The sequence below is a fragment of the Trachypithecus francoisi genome, unplaced genomic scaffold (assembly GCF_009764315.1).
Source record: "Trachypithecus francoisi isolate TF-2019V2 unplaced genomic scaffold, Tfra_2.0 Lachesis_group2, whole genome shotgun sequence".
Classification (NCBI taxonomy): Eukaryota; Metazoa; Chordata; class Mammalia; order Primates; family Cercopithecidae; genus Trachypithecus; species Trachypithecus francoisi.
The window spans coordinates 21,910,582-21,929,233 of NW_022681465.1; the positions used below are offsets into that span (position 1 = coordinate 21,910,582).

Sequence of the window (18,652 nt, forward strand, 5' to 3'; positions counted from 1 at the left end):
TATTTAGGCCGGGCATGGTGACTCACGCCTGTAATCCCAGCACTTTGGGAGGCCGAGGCGGGCAGATTACCTGCAGTCAGGAGTTTGAGACCAGCCTGGGCAACATGGAGAAACCCCTCTCTAGTAAAAATACAAAATTAGCTGGGCATGGTAGTGCGCACCTGTAGTCCCAGCTACTTGGGAGGCTGAGGCAGGAGAATCACTTGAACCAGGGAGGCGGAGGTTGTGGTGAGACCAGATCATGCCACTGCATTCCAGCCTGGGCAACAAGAGCGAAACTCCATCTGGAAAAAAAAATTACGGCCGGCCGCGGGGGCTCAAGCCTGTAATCCCAGCACTTTGGGAGGCCGAGACGGGCAGATCACAAGGTCAGCAGATCGAGACCATCCTGGCTAACATGGTGAAACCCTGTCTCTACTAAAAAATACAAAAAACTAGCCGGGCGAGGTGGCGGGCCCCTGTAGTCCCAGCTACTCGGGAGGCTGAGGCAGGAGAATGGCTTAAACCCAGGAGGCGGAACTTGCAGTGAGCTGAGATCTGGCCACTGCACTCTAGCCTGGGCGACAGAGCGAGACTCCGTCTCAAAAAAAAAAAAAAATTATAATAATTTAAATAAATAAATAAATATTTTAAAAAGCAGTGTGGGCCTTGTATTCTGAAAACTATTAAACAGTTTTTGGAGTACAGTGGTGTGATGTCAGCTCACTGCAACCTCTGACTCCCAGGTTTAAGCGATTCTCCTGCCTCAGCCTCCCAAGTAGCTGAAATTACAGGCACTGGTTACCATGCCCAGCTAATTTTGGTATTTTTAGTAAAAAAAAAAAAAAAAAGGCTACTGTGCTCGGCCTATAAAACATTATTAAAATAAAGAAGATCAGCTAGTTGTGGTGGCTCACGCCTATAATCTCAGCACTATGGGAGGCTTAGGCAGGAGGATCGTTTGAACCCAGGAGCTCGAGACCAGCCTAAACAACATAGGGAGACCTCGTCTCTAGAAATAATTATGATGATGATGATGATAATGATAATAATTGGCTAGGCACGGTGGCTCACGCCTGTAATCCCAGCAATTTGGAGGCTGAGGCGGGTGGACCACGTGAGGTCAGGAGTTCGAGACCAGGCTGACCAACATGGTGAAACCCTGTCTCTGCTAAAAATACAAAAATTAGCTGGGTGTGGGCCAGGCGCAGTGGTTCACGCCTATAATCCCAGCACTTTGGGAGGCCGAGGTGGGTGCATCACGAGGTCAGGAGATCTAGACCATCCTGCCTAACACAATGAAACCTTGTCTCTACTAAAAATACAAAAAATTAGCCAGGCGTGGTGGTGGGCACCTGTAGTCCCAGCTACTTGGGAAGCTGAGGCAGGAGAATGGCATCAACCAGGGAGGCGGAGCTTGCAGTGAGCCGAGATCTCGCCACTGCACTCCAGCCTGGGCAACAGAGCGAGACTCCGTCTCTAAATAAATAAATAAAAAATAAATAAATAAATAAAACTACAGTAATCAAGATGAATGGTATTGACATAAAGATAGGCATCTAGACCAGTGGAACAGAATTGAGGGTGCAGAAACAAACCTTACATTTCTGGCCAGTTGATTTTATTCTCTTGATAGTTTAATATACTTTTTACTGAAGTAAAACATGCCATGAACGCACCCATGCAGCCACCACCCAGATCAACAAATAGAACATTCCCAGCGCTGCAGAACTACCCCCGGTGTTCCCTCGGTCAGTATCCTGCTCTTCTTAAAGGCAGCCACGCTTTTGACTTCTCACACCTACATTCGTTTTTGAGCTTCACATAAATAGAATAACCCCTATGTAGTTTTTGGTGTCTTGATTCATTCTGCTAATGTTATATTTTTATATTTGTTCATGTTGTTACATGCAGCAGTGTGGTTTTTTTTCTGCACATTATTTTTAAAGTTGAGATATAATTCATGTATCATAAAATTCACCTTTAAAAGTGTACAATTTGGCCGGGTACAGTGACTCACGCCTGTAATCCCAGCACTTTGGGAGGCCAAGAAGGGCAGGTAGCTTGAGCTCAGAAGTTCGAGGCCAGCAATATGGCACAACCTCATCTCTACAAAAAAATAGAAAAAGTAGCAGGACATAGTGGTACGTGACTGTAGTCCCAGCTACTTGGGAGGCTGACGGGGAGATTACTTGAGCCCAGGAGGTCGAGGCTGCAGTGAACCGAGATGGTGCCATGGCACTCCAGCCTGGACAATAGGGCCAGACCTTGTCTCAAAAAATAAATGAATAAAGTAAAATAAAATAAAAGCATGTTCAATAATGTGCAGTCATTACCAGCAGCTAATTCCAGAACATTCTAATCACCCCCAAAAGAAGCCCCAAGTCCATTAGCCATCATTCCTCATTTTCCCTCTCCCCAGCCCCTGGACATTTCATATCAATGGAATCATATAATACAGGGTTTTTCATATATGGCTTCTTTCACTTAGCATACTATTTTTGAGGTTCATTTATATTGTACCACGTACTAATATTTCATTCTTTTTTATGGCTTAGTAATATTGCATTGTTGACCAGGCGTGGTGTCTCACACTTTTAATCCCAGCACTTAGGGATGCCAAGGTAGGAGGATCCCTTGAGCCCAGGAGTTCAAGACCAGCCTGTGCAACATAGGGAAACCCCTGTCGCTATCAAAAAATTTTATAATATTAGCCATGTGTGGCAGCTCACACCTGTAGTATGAGCTACTTGGGAGGGTGAGGCAGGAGGACTGCTTGAGTCCAGGAGATCAAGGCTGCAGTGAACTGTGATCACACCACTGCACTCCAGCCTGGGAAACAGGGTGAAGCCCTGTCTCAAAAAAAAAAGTTTAGCTTTGTGTGAATATACTGCATTTTATTTATCCCTTCATTAATTCATGGACATTTAAGTTGTTTCTTTTTTTTTTTTTTTTTTTTGAGACCGAGTCTCGCTCTGTCGCCCAAGCTGGAGTGCAGTGGCCGGATCTCAGCTCACTGCAAGCTCCACCTCCCGGGTTCACGCCATTCTCCTGCCTCAGCCTCCCGAGTAGCTGGGACTACAGGCGCCCGCCACCTCGCCCGGCTAGTTTTTTGTACTTTTTTATTAGAGACGGGGTTTCACTGTGTTAGCCAGGATGGTCTCGATCTCCTGACCTTGTGATCCGCCCGCCTCGGCCTCCCAAAGTGCTGGGATTACAGGCTTGAGCCACCACGCCCGGCCTTTCTTTTTTTTTTTTTTTTTGAGACAAGTTCTCATTCCGTGCCCCAGGCTGCAGTGACACAATCTTGGCTCACCCCAACCTCCACCTACTGGGTTCAAGCTAGCTTCCCAACTTAGCCTCCCAAGTAGCTAAGACCACAGGGGGACACCACCATGCCTGGCTAATTTTTTTTTTGAGACGGAGTGTTGCTCTGTTGCCCAGGCTGGAGTGCAGTGGCTGATCTTGGCTCACTGCAACCTCTGCCTACTGGGTTCACGCCATTCTCCGGCCTCAGCCTCCCAAGTAGCTGAGACTACAGGTGCCGCCACCATGCCCGGCCAATTTCTTTGTTTCTCCGTGTTAGCCAGGATGGTCTCGATTTCCTGACCTCGTGATCCGCCTGCCTCGGCCTCCCAAAGTGCTGGGATTATAAGCAGGAGCCACCGTGCCCGGCCATAATTTTTGTATTTTTTTATAGAGATGGGGTTTTGTCATGTTGCCTAACCTGGTCGCAAACTCCTGACTTCAAGCAATCCATCTGCCTTGGCCGCCCAAAGTGCTGGAATTACAGGCCTGAGCCATACTGCCAGCCTTTGTTTCCACTTATTGGTTATCATGAAGAATTATACTATAAACATTTTTGTGGAATTTTTCTTTTTCTTTCTTTCTTTCTTTTTTTTTTTTCCTTTTTTTGAGACAGAATCTCGCTCTGTCGCCCAGGCTGGATCGAGTGGTGGTGCAGTCTCGGCTCACTGCAACGTCTGACTCCCTGGTTCAAGCGATTCTCCTGCCTCAGTCTCCCGAGTAGCTGGGACTACAGGCACCCACCACCATGTCCAGTTAAGTTTCGTATTTTTAGTAGAGACGGGTTTCACGATGTTGGCCAGGATGGTCTTGATTTCCTGACCACGTGATCCACCCACCTCAGCCTCCCAAAGTGCTGGGATTACAGGCGCCAGCCACCGCTCTCGGCCAATCTGAAGTACTTTTAAGCGTAGCCTGGTCGCTAATTCTCAGCCTGACACCCAGCTATGTGGCCTCCTCTTGACACTGCGCAGGGCGCTTTGGTTGGGCAACACATTGTGGAGGTTAAAATTCAGTGTGTCTCCATCCATATGGTCATTCCAAATGAGGATTTGGATTCCATGTCACAATCTCAGTGCTCAGTGAGCATGCTGTCCAAGTCACTTGGGAGCCTCTCCTGGTGGAGGAGGCCCATTCTGCCATAGCCACTGCAGCTGCTCATGGAGGAGTAGCCCCCAGGGCACTCGTCTGCATGGGGTGGGGCAGAGGCACTTGTAAAGGTGTCTCCTCTGGGGTCAGGTGGTTCATACCTGAGGTGTGGGGCTTGATGTTTCCCATGTGAGGCAGGGCACGGCCATCAACTGCAGATGTCTGCTGAGCGTGTCCAGGGTGGGTATGGGAGCTGGGAGGCATCATTTTGTTGTGAGATGCCTGGCTGCCATAGGCCGACATGACTGAATGAAGGCCCATCATGATCTGGCCCAGAACCTGGCTGTTGGGTTGGGCTACCCCAGGATCCGCTGGTGTCGTAATTGTGGGGGAAATAAAGATAGATCAGACTGTCACTGTGTCTATGTAGAAAACGGAAGACATAAGAAACTCCATTTTGTTCTGTACTAAGAAAAATTATTCTGCCTTGAGATGCTGTTAATCTGTAACCCTAGCCCCAACCCTGTGCCCGCAGAGATATGTGCTGTGTTGACTCAAGGTTTAGGGGATGTAGGGCTGTGCAGGATGTGCTTTGTTAAAAATGTGTTTGCAGGCAGTATGCTTGGTAAAAGTCATCACCATTCTCTAGTCTCCAGTACCCAGGGACACAATGCACTGCGGAAGGCCACAGGGACCTCTGCCCGAGAAAGTCTGGGTATTGTCCGAGGTTTCTCCCCACTGAGACAGCCTGAGATACGGCCTCGTGGGAAGGGAAAGACCTGACCGTCCCCCAGCCTGACACCCGTAAAGGGTCTGTGCTGAGGAGGATTAGTGAAAGAGGAAGACCTCTTTGCAGCTAAGAGAAAGGCATCTGTCTCCTGCTCGTCCCTGGAAATGGAATGTCCCAGTGTAAAACCTGATTGTACATTCTATTTATTTGGATAGGAGAAAACCGCCTTATGGCTGGAGGTGAGACATGCTGGCGGCAATACTGCTCTTTACTGCACTGAGATGTTTGTGTAAAGTCAGACATAAATCTGGTCTACGTGCATATGGAGGCACAGCACCTTTCCTTAAACTTATTCATAACACAGAGGCCTTTGCCCGCATGTTTTCCTGCTGACTCTCTCCCCACCACTACCCTATAGTCCTGCCACATCCCCCTCGCTGAGACAGTAGAGATAGTGATCAATAAATACTGAGGGTACTCAGAGACCAGTGCCAGCCCCACTGGTCCTCTGTATGCTGAGCGCCGGTCCCCTGGGCCCACTTTTCTTTCTCTGTACTTTGTCTCTGTCTTATTTCTTTTGTCAGTCTCTTGTTCTACCTGACAGAAATATCCACAGGTGTGAAGGGGCTGGCCCCCTTCAATAATGTCATTATGGGGAGGAGAGTCAGAAGTCAGCAACTCCTCCAGGAGTCCCGCTGCACAGTTACACGGACTCTCAGCTCCACAACTTGATTTGTGGTCCTGGAGCGTTTGCATAGGCATCTGGGGCAAAGGGCTCGTGTTGGACTGGCACTACGTATATTTTTTTGTAGTTTGGCTGGGCGAATTCACACTGGTGTTTGGTGGCACAAATGAGTAGCATGGCGTCTGCTGCATCATGGTGCCAGGTGCGAACTGGGTCGACACAGTTAATGATGTCAGTACTCAGAGAAGGTTGAGATTATCCAAACCTTTTCCATGTTTTGGGATTGCTTTTCTCAGACATACTGGGTGGAGTAGGGGCCATCTTTGCCGAAGATGGCGGGTACCCCACAGAATGCACATCCCCATCTCTAAGATCTTCCCCTTTGGTTATAATGGGTGAAAGTCTCCCAGTAATAGTACTAGCATTTGAGCTAGTTCGAGGGCGAAATGTACTCCAGCTATCAAAGTCATCATTGCCCTGAGAGCCGGGGCTTGCAGGCCTTTTGGAAAATTGGGGTCCAGGGCTGTCCTCGGCATGGGCCCCCTACCCCGCCCCGCTAGACTGCAGGGGTGCTTTTTTCGTGGCATCTCGGCTTTGCATCCGAGCGCATTTGCTGTTGCTGTCCATGGATACAGCTCTTGTCCTAAGACATCTCCCACCCTTGCCGCCCTCTGGATTGAGCATCCACCGAGCACTTTTTCCAGTTCCTTCATTCTGCGCGCGAGTCAACTTGCTGTGTAGGAACAGAGGATGAGGAAGTGAATTCCTCCAGCCCCCCGAGCTGTTGCTGTCGCCCTTAGCTTGAAGCAGGGCACGTTCTTGACCATCCACTCGCAGATCTGCCACAGCGCGAGCCGCTTCTCCGCCGAGCTCTGGACTGCCTGGTGCTGAGGTTGGCGTGGGACAGGTTGCGCCACGCGTTGCGATGGGACGAGCTGCTCCTGCGCTGCTGCTCCTCCAGCGGCCCGGCGGTGGCGGGGTCCGGTGTGGGTGCTGCGGCAGCGAGGAGTGCAGGCCGCCCGCCTCGGGCCCTGGAGGTCCCCGCACAGCCCCCGGGGGCGGCGTCCCGGCGTCAGTGGAAGTCCTCGCTGTCCTCCAGGGGGCTCAGGTTGCTCATGAAGTCGGCGCTGACGGCGCGGGGCTGGAGGTGGCCGCGTGGGACCCGCGGAACTCCCGCCGGGGCAGCAGCTGGAAAACCGGGTAGACCTCCGTCCCCCGGGGCGCTTCGGCCCTGGGGACCACTCCTTTCCCCTCTCCTCCCCTCCCGTCTCCTCCCCTGTCCTCTGCCAGCCGCGGGTGAGCCAAGAAGGGGGAGAGCAAAGCACCGGGCGGAGGGGAGGAGGAGCGAGGAGGAGGCGGAGATTCCGGGGACCAGGTCGGTTCCGCCCGAGACTGAAAGAAACTGGGAGCCAGGCGGGGGCGGCGGAAGCGCGAGTCCAGAACTGAGCCCGGCGAGGCCGCGCGCAGCAAGGCTGCTCCCGGTCCGCTGCGCGGACTGGACGGCGGGCCGGAGCCCCGGGCCGGGGCGGATCCGGGCAGAGCGGGCGCCGCACTCCCGCAAACAGGGCCGTGGACCCCGCGGGCCGTGGCTCTCCCCGGAGGCGCGCCCTCTGAGCTGCTGCCTGTGGACTGCGGCACGGAGGCTGCAGAACTACGCGGCCGCCCGACTGACGGGGTCTGCCCTGGTTTATTTATTTTTCTCTTTAAAGTAAGAGTGCAGAAGGCTTCCCCTTCTCTCATGCCACCTCCCCAAAGAGGGCCAATGTGGGTGACTTTCTGAGTGGTCCCCAAAGCAGATCCCGAGGCCCGCGCGTCGCGAATCTTCTCTGCCAGGGCGCTGGTGGAGTAGTTTCTCAGCTGGTGCCTCTGGCCCAGCGAATCCTGCCGGATGGCGGTGGTTCTGGAATGCCCTGTGGATTCGCCCTAAGGCCTTGTAGGCCCGGGGACTCTGGGGATGTTGTATAAAGCAGGAAAATATGTAAATAGATCGCGGGGGGGGGGGGGGAAGGTAGCGTGGCCGAGCGGTCTAAGGCGCTGGATTAAGGCTCCAGTCTCTTCGGAGGGTGGGTTCGAATCCCACCGCTGCCAGCTTGGTGTGGTTTGTCCATTTTTGTCACCCCATTGGTTACAAAAGGAGGATTCATTGAAACTCTCCTTGGGCCCCACGCTTGCTCGGGATCTGGATTCCATTTGGCAGCGCGCAGCCGTCCAGTGTACGAGCTAGTTACTCGGCGCTGGTGTTCACAGCAAGTGAGGTGGGTTCAGTTCTTCCCAGGTTCCAATGGTTGAGGTGGAAAGGCAACGGTATAAATACCCTGGATAGCCTTTTCTCCTTAACCAGGTGGAGATAGTGGTGGAATGTTGTAGGCTAGTCCTAAATGTAATACGTTTGAAGTAATGAGGTAAAAAGTAGAAAGAACTGTTTCCGCCCGGTTTCGAACCGGGGACCTTTCGCGTGTGAGGCGAACGTGATAACCACTACACTACGGAAACCTGCCTGGCTTGCCTGTGCCATGGTAATGGGCCACCACACAGGGCGGTTTTTTATTTTCTCATCCTAATTTAGAGCTTCCTCCATGCGTCCCTTTGAGCTTTGTTAATGAGCATAAGCACACACACAAAGATATTTCAGCACCTGGAAGGCTGAGGCGGCAGGATAGCCTGAGCCTAGGAGGTGGAGACTGCACTGAGCTGTGACTGCAGCACTACACTCCAGCCTGGGCGACAGAGCAAGACCTTATCTCGAAAGAGAGAAAAGAAAGAAACGAGAAAAGGAAGTTTTCATGTGCAGTGTGGTGGCATAAGTGGGCACGGGAGTCTTGAGAGAGGATATCGCGGCGACTGTGGGTATGGGGGTTGAACAGCAGGGGCGCGCTGGCACCCACCATTTTCAAAGAGAAGAGACATTCAGAAGAAGCTGCTTGGGGAATATGAGGCCACGCGTTCATGGGTAGAGCTGAAGCTTGTGGGTCCAGAGAAATTGGAGTGGAATGAAAGAGGAAGTAGCCTAAAACACCATTTTTATTGTTCTATTGTTCGGTAGAACTCTAGATTTTCCTAGCAGCCACTGCTGTTGGACATTTAGATTACTTTCCTCCCACCAACAGTATGCAAGCGTTATGAAGGCTACCCCCTTGGTAACATTTGGCACTTTTCATTGATTTTTTGTTTTTTTAAATTCTAGCCATTTGTGGGTATGTAGTATTCCTTGTGGTTTAAGTTTGCAGTTAGCTGATAAGAAAAGATGGGCACCTTTTCATGGGTTTATGGCCCATGTGTTTATCTTACTGTGTGAAGTATCTCTTTAAATATCTTGTCCATTAAAAACAAACAAAGAAAAAAACACACAAACAAACAGAAAACCCCAAGAAACAAAAAACGAAGAACTGGCCTGGCATGGTGGCTCACACCTGTAATCCCAGAACTCTGGGAGGGCGAGGTGTGTGAATTGTTTGAGCTCATGAGTTGAGACCAGTCTGGGCAACATTGGGACATCATCTCTACAGAACATCCAGAAATTAGCTGGGAGTGATGGCATTCCCTTGTAGTTTCTGTAGGTACTTGGGAGGCTGAGGTGAGAGTATTGCTTGAGCCTGAGAGATGGAGGCTGCAGTGAGCAGAGATCTCACTGCTCCACTCCAGCCTGGGTAACAGAGCAAGATCCTGTTCCAATAAAAAAAAAAAAAAAAAAAAAAAAAAAAAAAAAAAAAAAAAAAAGACTCTTGTATGTTTTTTTAATCTGGAAACTTCTAAATTTCAGCTTGTATGTTTAAGTGTAAATTCTATTTCATATTTTTTTTTGTTATGGTGTGAGGTTGGGATTAAGGTTAATTTCTTTCTCCTATGGATATCCAGTTGTTCCTGAACCCATTGTTGCGAAGACACTATTTCCACATTGAATTGCTTTGGTGCCTTTGGTGAAAATCAAATAACTGAGTATATGTGTGCCCAAATACTTTTTGTTCGTTTTTTGCTTTTCAATTAAAAATTTCAAATAGGCCAGGCATGGTGGCTCACCCCTGTAATCCTAGCGTTTTGGTAGGCTGAGGTAGGAGGATTATTTGAGGCCAGGAGTTGGAAACCAGTCTGTGCAACATAGCAAGACCACGTCTCTACAAAAAAAAAGAAAAAAAGTTAGCTGGGCATAGTAGTGCATGCTTGTAGTCCCACGTAGCTGGGAGGCTGAGGCAGGAGGATTGCTTGGGCCCAGGAGTCCAAGGCTGCAGTGAGCTGTAATCACAGCAGGGCACTGCTACCTGGATGACAGAGTGAATCCCTGTCTCCAAATAAATAAACAAATAAGTAAATTAATAAATGTTTGCATTAGATGAATATGCCATGTTTTGTTTATCCATTTATCAATGAATGAACATTTATGTTGTTTCCAATTTTTTTTTTTTTTTTTGAGACAGATTCTCACTCTTGTCACCCAGGCTGGAGTACAGAGGAGCCATCATAGCTCACTACAATCTCCACCTCCTTGGTTCAAGTGATCCTTCCACCTCAGCCTCACAAGTAGCTGGGACCATAGGTGTACACTACCACACCTGGCTAATTTTTGTATTTTTTGTAGAGACATGGTCCCTATGTTGCCCAGGCTGGTCTGGAACTCTTGGCCTCAAGCAGTCCACCCACCTTGGCCTCCCAAAGTGTTAGGATTACAGGCATGGGACACCTTGCCTAGCCTTTGTTTCCACTTTTTTACTATAATGAAAAATGATGCCATATATATTTTGTGTACATTTTTTTACGTGAACAAAAAGGTATATATAAAACTCTCTTTTATATATACCTAGGAGTGGAATTGATGGATTGTATGGTAACCCTATGTTTAAATTTTTGGCATAGCAAAGTGAAACTTGAAACTAGCAATTCCACTAATACCGTTTATTTATATGATATTTCCAGAAGAGGCAGATGAAAACAGAGGAAAAGCAGATCACTTCTTGTGTACCACTGAGGCTGAGAGCCAGGATTGGCTGCAGTTGGGCATGTTGGAAATCTTTGTGGTAACGGAACTGTCCTAAAAGTGGATTGTGGTGATGGTTGCAGAATCCTATGCAGTGATTAAAAATCATTGAGCTGTAGCCTTACAATGAGTGGACTTTATTGTATTGAATTGTACCCCAATAAAGTTGTTATAGAATGTTAAACCATAAAAACAAACCCCCAAACACAGCAATGAGGCAGTTAGTGTTTCCCTGGGATCAGCTCAGGTGACAGTTGCATTGTGCAAAATGATTCCTGTGACCCAGGGCATGATTAATGTTTACATAATGCTTTCCTGCAGCCTTGGAGGGCAGGTAACTTGCACCTTGAAACCTGAAGGTCTTGCTAGTGTCGCTTGTAATCAAGGTAAAGTCGTTGTGTAAATAATCAAGATGTGAGTAAATTTACGGAGATGCCAAGTAAATGAAGGAGGTGACCCACCACCGCGAGACTGAATCTGAGAGGAGCGTGATGGAAGTCATCCAATCCAAAACCGCCGGAATAGAGACCTTGCCAATGGATGGGTTTAAAAAACGAAAAATGCATATCACAGAAACGAAACGAGCATCCGTTATAGGATCCAGTTTATGGTCAACACGGGGACGTCCACCCAATAGTGTGTGTCTGCAGGAGGGGCCAGTGTGTGCTGCTGCGTTTTGTGTGTGATGTGGAATGTACTGGTTCTTGAGGACATGGGGGCACTGGCTTTTATTTTCCACAGCTGTCTTTTTAAATCTAGAAGAGAAAAGCTCAGGGCTGCAGGAGGGTCGTGGTGTTGAATGTGCTGGCCTTCTGCAGGGCCCGCCTGTGTGTGTGTGTTTGGGGGTGGGGGGATCAGCTCCTGCTCTGGCTGTTAGGGTGCGAGTTAAACCCTGGAGGTCCTCGTTCCTCGTCTGTAGAATGGGGTGAGAGCAGCGCCTTTCTTACAGGTGGATGACGAGGGTTACAGCAATTAACACACGCACTAGCACTAGGTAAGACTGAAGAAAAACTCACTGGATCTACAGCTGTGCCAAGGCAGCTCAGTTCCAGGACCAGGGGACACAGCACGAAGGAAACAAAACGGATGGATCCTGCTCCCCAGAGGGGAAGGGTGGAGGTGAGGAAGAAGGGAAGACCGAGGCCGCACAGGCGGACAACGGTGGAGGGCACTGCGCGATGGAGAGGAGCCTCCGCCCAGGGAGGTGTGGAAGAGGCGGCGCTAGGGCGCACGGAGCTGTAGGGGAAAGGCGGGTGCGGGGGCTGCAGGGGCTGAGCAGGAGGCTGGGCGAGGACCGTGCGTACCCCCAGCAGCGGCAAGAAGGAGACAAACCTGGATAGTGGGCCGGTTTGCTGCAGCCTCAGCTTCTGGTTTGTGTTCAGGAAAAGCCCGCGCTCAGTTTCATCTCAGCGACTCCCAGGAGCCAGCGCAGATCGCGCTGCACCCGTTTGTCGTCCTCCGCTCCCGCCTTGGGGCAGCGGCATCTCCGCGACTTCCCCGTGTCCGCGCTTTCTTCCAGGGCTTGGCAACGGGAAAGTGTCTAACAGCGGTTCAAGGAATCGCCTCTGGGCTGCAGCGGAGCGGGGACATCCCTTGGGAACGGCAGCGCGTCCTCTGGTCGCGCCCAGGAACTTCCCGAACCTGCGAGTCCGATCGCGGGAGTCCCCCAGGCCGACGCCGGCCCAGCTCGCTCGCAGCTCGCCCTGGGAGAGAACCTGGAGCCCCTGCGGCTGACCCGTAGCCAGGGGTCCCCTGCACCTTCTCGAAACGGCTGCAGGGAGACCTGCCCGGCGCGCCTGGGAGTAAGGCAGCGCCGCAGTCCCTCTCGCTGAGCGGGATCTGCCCCTGTCTGTTGGACCTCTCCAGGGCCATGGGTGGGGGTGGTACTGTCTCCGCGGCAGCCCTCACCCAGTTCCAGGCGCCGCCTCCCTGGATGGGCCAGCTGTTGGAGAGGGCCATCTCCTCTCAGAGTTGGTCTGAGCACGGAAGAGAGCCTGGCCCAACCCACCTGTAGGTTACACTGTGTGTTGGATGGGGTGAGGCTGGAGCTCAGAGAGGGACAGCGGTGCTGAAGAGCTGCCGTGGTGGCATCCTCCCTCTGCAGGCTTTCTGGAGAAGGCGCCTCTGAGCAGATGGGTCTTCAGACCCAGCTCCCTGTGAGCTGTAAGCCTGTGTGGGCAGCAACCAGTCAGGCAGCCCTTCACCTGTGACTGGGAGGTCGCGCTGGGCTTGGGTTTCCTGGAGGTTTCACCCTGGGCATGGGCCTGGGAGTGCCAGGGCTGTCTGTGAAAACCTCTAGAGGAGTTTCCTAGGGCTGCCAGAACCAAATAGCACAGCCTGGGGCTTCAACAATACGTATTAATTTTCTCCCAGGTCTGAGGCTGCGAGTCCGAGGTCAAGCCACTGGCAGGCTTGTTTCTTCTGAGGTTTCTCTTTTTGGTTTGCGGGTAGACGCTGCTGGCTGTTTCCACACACGGTTTATTTGTTTTTTGAGACAGAGTCTCGCGCTGTTGCCCAGGCTGGAGTGCAGTGATGCAATCTCACCTCACTGCAAACTTTGTCTCCAGGGTTGAAGAATTCTCCTGCCTCTGCCTCCCAAGAAGCTGGGATTACAGGTGTGTGTCACCAGGCCCGGCTAATTTTTGTATTTGTAGCATAGACAGGGTTTCCCCACATTGGCCAGGCTGGTGTTGAACTCCTGGGCTCAAGCAATCCTCCCACCTGGGCCTCCCAAAGTGTGGAATTACAGGCATGAGCCACAGTGCCTGGTCCCACACGTAGTTTTTGTGCACATGCACCCCGGTGTCTTTTTGTGTCCAAATTTCCTCTTCTTATAAAGGACGCCAAATTAGTTTGGGGCCTACCCTGGTGACTTCAGTTTAGTGTAATCACCTCTTTAAAGGCCGTATGTCCAAATACAGTCCTATTTTGAGGTCCTAGGGTTCAGATCTCTAAGATATGAATTATTTTGGAGGAAGGGGTGGGAAACAATTGAGCCCTAGCAAGATCTTTCAGGCCTCCAGTCTGCAGCTGAGCAGTAAGGCACAGTCCAAACTGCAAAGGGAGACTCTGGGGAGTTTCAAAAGTGGCATCTTCCTGGCCGGGCAGTGGCTCACACCTGTAATCCCAGAACTTTCGGAGGCCGAGGCGGGCCAATCACAAGGTCAAGAGATTGAGACCTCATCTCTACTGAAAATACAGAAAAATTAGCCGGGCGCCGTGGGGCGCGCCTGTAGTCGCAGCCACTCGGGAGGCTGAGGCAGGAGAATGGTGTGAACACAGGAGGCGGAGCTTGCAGTGAGCCAAGATTGTACCACTGCACTCCAGCCTGGGCAACAGAGCGAGACTCCGTCTCAAAAAAAAAAAAAAAAAGTGGGAGCTGATTTGTTTTTCTAAGACCACCAGAGCGAGCACAAAAGAACCAGCGAGTAGGCAAGGCTAAAAGCAAAACTGCAAATTTATTCTTTGGTCATCTAGCTCCAGAGAAAAAGGTATGGGGGTGAAGTCTGTTGGCCTCCGGCAAAGGAGGCCGAGAGAGTCACCCAGTAGAGCTCTCGGGCAGAGTTCCTAATGCAGTCCCGACAAAGGTAGGGGCTGAGGAAGCCCGCCCCGTGCATCTGCCGGGAGTGGCTTTTCTAGGAGTGGAAGGTCAATAGGCGGGGCACGGACGCGTCAGGGGAGGGGGGGGAAGGCGCCGCAGGTGCCACCAGGTAAATCTTGATCTCTTCGGATTGACATCACCTGGCGCATGCCTGGTTGGTCTGCACCTTCCCGGGCGCCAGCTGCATCCTCGCGCACACGGGGAAAAGTTGGTGATGAAAAACCCGGAAATGCACCATCTTGCCTCCCTTCGTCAAAACAGGAGCCTCTTGTGCCGCCTTAGGCTGGAGGTGGAAGGAAGTCATCTTCTGGGTCCTCTTTTGCTGGTTGTTTCAGCATCCAGGAGGAGAAAGCGTGTTGGTGCTGCCTTTGCCCATTTGGAAAGCCATCTGGATTCATTTCCAGTGTTGTGTGTTTCTGGAAGCGATGTATACCCAGGCCGAGGGCAAGTTTAGGGACCTGTTCTGTTACCACAGGCCAGCCACTCCCATCTCTCAGCCTGTTTTCACATCAACAAGATGAGGGTGAATGAGATGATCTCAAGGGTCCCTGCTGGCTCTAAACTCTCAGCTTTCCTGTCCCTGAGATTTGTCCTGTTTCTAAGATCTCTGCTGAATATCCTGCCCTTCAGCAGAGTGAGTGAAGGCCAAGATAAAGAGCTAGTTTTCTGGGCTGTTCTTCAGTACAGGTGGAGAAGGTGGCCCATGTGACTGAGATGGGGCACCCACCCCCAAACGCCCCCCCACTGGCATCCCCCCCCCCCCACATAGCTCTTCCTCCTGACTCCTTGACCTGTAGAGCCCTCGGCCTGGGCCACAGCAGGAGCTCACAGTTGTCTGTCATCAGAGTCATTCCACGGCTGGCTCAGCTGCTCTGGGCTGGGGCAAAGCTGGCCACTGTCTCAGAAGGACTTGTAGGGTGTTCCAGAAGACAGGGAGGGCCCTGGGTAGACTGGGCCCTGCTTACTCCTCTCAGGACAGAGTCTGGGTAAGTTGGCCAGAAGAGCCATTGACATCATTTGAGCTGGCCCGCAAAGATGAGAGCTCAAGGAGTAAAAGTGCAGATTGGTATAAATTGTCACAGTGTACTGGAGGGGGCCTCTGGGGTCACTTGGTCAAATGCCCACAGCGTCTTCTGGGGAAACCAGGAGTTGGAGGCTGTGCTGCCTGTGGGCCTCCCCCTCTGCTCTAGTCTCTTGGGAGGTGGGGTGGGGTGAGAAGGTTCCTTATCTCTGTCCTATCTGGAATCTCTTTCCTCCTGATCACTGGACTTCTAGGCCCTGAGTTTAAAACGCCGGTTTTCCCCCCCAGGCATAGGCTAATCAAACTCCTGCATTGATTTCTGCTCAGGATTGGCCTGCACAGGCCCTTCTTTAGTCTTTAAACTTATCCATGTCATTAATTTCATTTGTCTGTTCCCTGTTATGCACACACTCAGTCATCCCCACTCCCCGTGTCTGCCCTGTGACCAGGGCTGTGCTTGCTCCAGCACCTGGGTCTGTGAGGGTGCTGGCGCCTCTAGACATCATTCTCGGCCTCCTCTCATTTTTGCCCACTGGAATCTCTGGGTTCATCCACATGGCTGCCCACCCTCATTGACGATGCACGTCCTGGTCCCCCTACACGTGGGGGTTTCTTAGGGACGTCCCAGGGGGGACCTTGCTGGGTCCAGAAGCCACAACTTGTGCTCACTTTTTGGTCATCTGCCTCCTGCTGCCTCTCTCACGTTTAGAACCTGCCCCCTGGCGGCTCCCTTCTTCCCTCACGCGTCCTCACCCCTTTCTCCTCCGTCTGGAGCGGCCTCCCCAGCCCTGCACCTAGTGTGGGTTTGGGAAAATCCCTGCATCCTTCTGAGCTCAGGGCATAGGCCAAAGCCTTGGTCCACCCGCGATGGCGCCCCCTGCTCCCTGCAGTTCTACGCTGGTGGGGCTGTGAGCGTGCGCTACCATGGCCAGGGTGCTATCATTTCACTCAGCCATGTCTAGAGGGTGGGGTGTCACCCTTGGGTGCCAGCTCAGGACCACAGAGACGGAGGACCCTGGGACAGGGATGCTGGGAGCACGGTTGCCTGCTCCAGGGAGGCCCAGACCTGTCTGCCCAGGTCCTCCTCATACAAGTCCCAGTCCTGCGGACACCTGACAGTAACCACCGTGGGTCTTCGGGAGACAGCCCAACCTCCCAGCACCCAGAAATTCGGTCCTGGGTGTGGCTGTGGGTGGAGGCGAGAGCCTCGCCCACGGGGACATTAGGCCTTGGGCACTTCCCCGCTGCAGCCCCTGCCCTGCAGCGCCACCTGGCGGGCGCCTGGATGTGGTTTTTGAGGGCCTCACAATTGCGGTCCATCCTCTCTACCCACAAGTGTTTCTTAGCACCCTCGACGAGCCCCTTCCTCGCACGTCCCCAACGCCGTCCTCAGCGGGGCCTCTGCTGAGCCTCTCGCAGTGGAAGCTCCTACGCGGTCCTCCTGGGCCGGCCGGCGCTGCCGCCACGCACCTTACTCTCTTTACTGTCGCCATCCCCCTGCAGTCCACATTGACACACCTCACTCTCTTTAGTGTCGCCAGCCCCCTGCAGTCCATGCTGTTATTATCCCCATGTGACAGATCAGGACGCCCATGCACAGAGGCTGGCCGCCTTGCCAAGGGCTCCAGGTCGGAGGCTGGAGTACAATGCACCCCACTCCCTTCTCTCCTCCACCGGCACTGGATTCGTCTGTACGGCCACATCTCTGGCTACTTCAGACCCATGTGAAGGCACAGGTTACTCAAGAAAAACAGACAAGGCCGGGCGCGGTGGCTCAAGCCTGTAATCCCAGCACTTTGGGAGGCCGAGACGGGCGGATCACGAGGTCAGGAGATCGAGACCATCCTGGCTAATACGGTGAAACCCCGTCTCTACTAAAAATACAAAAACTAGCCGGGCGAGGTGGCGGGCGCCTGTAGTCCCAGCTACTTGGGAGCTGAGGCAGGAGAATGGCGGAAACCCAGGAGGCGGAGCTTGCAGTGAGCTGAGATCTGGCCACTGCACTCCAGTCCGGGCGACAGAGCGAGACTCCGCCTCAAAAAAAAAAAAAAAAAAAAAAGAAAAACAGACAAAAAGCCGCTCTTTCCCGGGCTGGTTGGGATCGTGGCTCTCTGCTGCCCTCCAGTGGCCGCTGGTTTTCCTGGGTAGGGAAGGGCGCTGACCTCACTGACAGCAGCCGATACTCCTGTAGGGTGTTGGAGGGTCAGACTATGGAGCACAATGTGGTCAGGACAGATCCGAGGCTTTATGTTTGGGAGAAGCCAGCTTGGTTTTCATACATTACACAAACACATACACAGTCTTTCCAAATGCAGGGGCCAAACAGTGTTTAAATTTAATATTTAAAAAAACTTTATGTTTTATTTATTTATAGAGCCGGGGTCTCGCTGTGTTGCCCAGGCTGGTCTCGAATGCCTGGGCTCAAGTGATCTGCCCCCCTCAGCCTCCCAAAGTGCTGGGATTACAGGCATGAGCCCCCTGCCCAGGTGAAAGTTAAAAACTTTTAATTTTTAAAGACAGGGTCTCTGTGTTGCCCAGGCTACAGTGCAGTGACATGATCATAGCTCACTGCAACTCCAAGCTCTTGGGCTCCAGTGATCCTCCCATCTCAGCCTTCCAAGCTGCTGGGATTACAGGCATGAGCCACCAGGCTTGGCTTAAAACAATTTTTCATATTCACACAGGCAAAGAAAACATTGACCTACCTGATTGAAATGCAGATTCATCGCATGTATGCCCCCAAATCTCCCCAGAAACTGAACGGACCATTTAATAGCAAAGGATTAGGTATGGTAGTTGGCAAAAACCTGGCCTGTTAGCATTTTAAACTATTAATTATAGAAAATTTCCAGCATACACAAAAATGAAGCAAGTATCACAAAGTCCCATGTCACCTAACACGCAAAAGGTTCCCGTTTTGAAACCTGGCAGTAACAGCTTTTTCCGTTTTTTTCTTCATTACTTCAAATTTATGACATTGGGGACTAGAACATCCTGCCGCTATCTCCACCTGGTTACAGAGGTGCGCGGAGGAAGGGCGTCTACACCGTTGCCTTCCCGCCTCGACCATCGCCACCTAGGAAGGACTGAACCCACCTCACTTGCTGTAGACACTGGGGCTGACCACCTTGGCACAGAGCCCGTCCACTGGAGAACTGTGTGCTGCCAAATGGAATCTCTGATCCCACGCAAGCGTGGGGCCGACGGCGAGTTCCAACGACTTTTTTTTTTTTTTTGAAACCCGTTGGGAAAAGTGGAGGAGTCTCAACAAG

At 51.8% G+C, this 18,652-nt stretch overlaps 2 non-coding genes and 1 pseudogene across 2 annotated transcripts; 1 reads left to right on the top strand and 2 right to left on the bottom strand.

Annotated features, from left to right (window-relative positions):
- Positions 1-4,130: 4,130 nt before the first annotated feature.
- On the bottom strand, positions 4,131-12,717 carry LOC117066020 (annotated as a pseudogene).
- Positions 7,797-7,877, top strand: TRNAL-AAG. Its single transcript has one exon. It is a non-coding gene; the product is annotated as a tRNA-Leu (tRNA).
- Positions 8,210-8,282, bottom strand: TRNAV-CAC. The gene has a single exon. It is a non-coding gene; the product is annotated as a tRNA-Val (tRNA).
- Positions 12,718-18,652: the final 5,935 nt, after the last annotated feature.